The sequence below is a fragment of the Phacochoerus africanus genome, chromosome 10 (genome assembly GCF_016906955.1).
Source record: "Phacochoerus africanus isolate WHEZ1 chromosome 10, ROS_Pafr_v1, whole genome shotgun sequence".
Lineage (NCBI taxonomy): Eukaryota > Metazoa > Chordata > Mammalia > Artiodactyla > Suidae > Phacochoerus > Phacochoerus africanus.
Window position 1 is genome coordinate 103,935,266 of NC_062553.1, and position 2,048 is coordinate 103,937,313.

Consider the following 2,048-nt stretch of genomic DNA (forward strand, 5'->3'; position numbering starts at 1 on the left):
ATAGATTCTGACAGATGCTTGATGAGAGGCCAGGAAGTGTCGCCCAATGAGCCTCCATGGTTCTAAATACAGTCGAGCGTGTCCAGACTAGCATCGTCCATTTAAAAGTGGTGAGCTGTCTGTGGGGGCCACTGTCTATATGCTGCTTCTGTGCTTGTTTGGTTTTAAGATGAGAGGCCTTAACAAGATCAAAAAGGACTAAAAAGACCTGTGCTTCTGGCCCCCACCTACCTTTCCAGACTTATTTCACTTTTTTGTACCTTCTGTTAGTGTCTCCAATATAGCAAACTCTCATGTCTCTGAAATTTCATACACTCAAATTGCATCCCTTTGGCATGAAATATGAAATACCCTCTCCCAACACACATTCTTTTCTCCTTTTCTTATTTTTTCTCTCTCTCCCTTTCCCTTTCTCTCTCCCCTCTATCTCTTTTTCTACCTCCTTCCCTTCTCCCCTCCTTCCCTCCCTGCCATTCTCCCCAGTTACTTCCAAATTATAAAGCTCATTTTAAATGGGCTTTTCTAAGAAGCCTTCCTTGCCTGCCATCTCCACCATCAAAGTCAGCTGTCTGGTCCCTCTTACAGTTGCTCATCTCACTCCTTTCCTTTGTAAGAATTACCAGAGTCTGGTACTAAAATTTACTGGTGAAACTGTTTCATTTCTATCTTCTCCATTCAAATCTAGGTTTTGTGAGAGAGTTGGGCCTGAGTCCCTTTTGTTCCCTGCTACCCAGACCTAACCAAGTACCTTTCTTTTAGTACAGGTTCAAATACTCTCTGCTGAATGAATGAAGTAAAAGAGAGGCTATTTTACATTATCCTTTTTTTCTTCATCCACGGCAGAAAGCTATTTCATTCATTTATTCACAGAATGTTTTAAATCTTCCAATATGAAGTTCCCATTGTGGCTCAGCAGGTTAAAAAACTGACTGGTATCCATGAGGATGGGGGTTTGATCCCTGGCCCCGCTCAGTGGGTTAAGGATATGGCTTTGCCGTGAGCTGTGGTGTAGGTTGCAGATGTGGCTCAAATCCTACATTGCTGTGACTGTGGTGTAGACCGGCAGCTGCAGCTCTGATTCAACCCCTAGCACGGGAACCTCCCTATACCGCAAGTGTGGCCATGAAAAAGCAAAAAATAAACTCATTTTTTTTTCACTTAGGGATTAAAACTCTCCAATGTGCCAATGCCTGTGAGAATTAAGTGATAAATCAAATAAAGACTCATTCCTTGAGGTCTTTAGGGTCTACTGAGGGAGTAAAAGATGTGTATTCAGATAACTATTACAGGAGCCTACAAGAGAAATCACAAACTTTGTTAGTATGATCAAATTTCAGTCCTCCAAAGTTGTCAAAGGAAAGAGACTGTCCCTGTGAGAAGAAGTTAGAGGGCCTCACTGCCTGGGGCTGTGTGACTCCTGGGTCATCTGGATTTGAAGCCTCCTGTTACTTGGGCTGCTTGGCTTCCCAATACCTAGGTTGTCTGTGCAGCAGCCTCCTCACCTGTACAATGGTCAACTTTCTAGTGGAAAAAGAATGCCATCTTTACAAAAAATGTTTTATATGTATAAATATAAAGCAGATTTAATATAGGTACCACTGAAGAAGATATACAGAGGGCAAATAAGCACACGAAAGGATGTTCAGCATCACTATTAGGGAAACAGAAATTAAATTCACAACAAGACTACATTGCACAGCTATTCAGAATTCCTAAAATAAAAAATGACACCACCAAATGTTTGTATGGACATGGAGAAACTAAATCACTCTTATAGTACTGGCGAGAATGTGAAAGAGTATAGCCACTCTGGAAAATAATTTGACACTTTCTTTAAAAACAGAAGATAACTATCATACAACCTGAAATTTGCACTCCTGGGCATTTAGCCCAGAGAAAGGGATACCTAGGTTGACACAAAAACCTTTACACAAATATAGTTATTTTGAATATTAATTTGAAAAAAATCAAAAGAGGGAGGCAAAGTCAGGGAAACAAGTATGTCGGTTTGTCAATTCTGACATGAACCTCAGAATGCTGACATCATA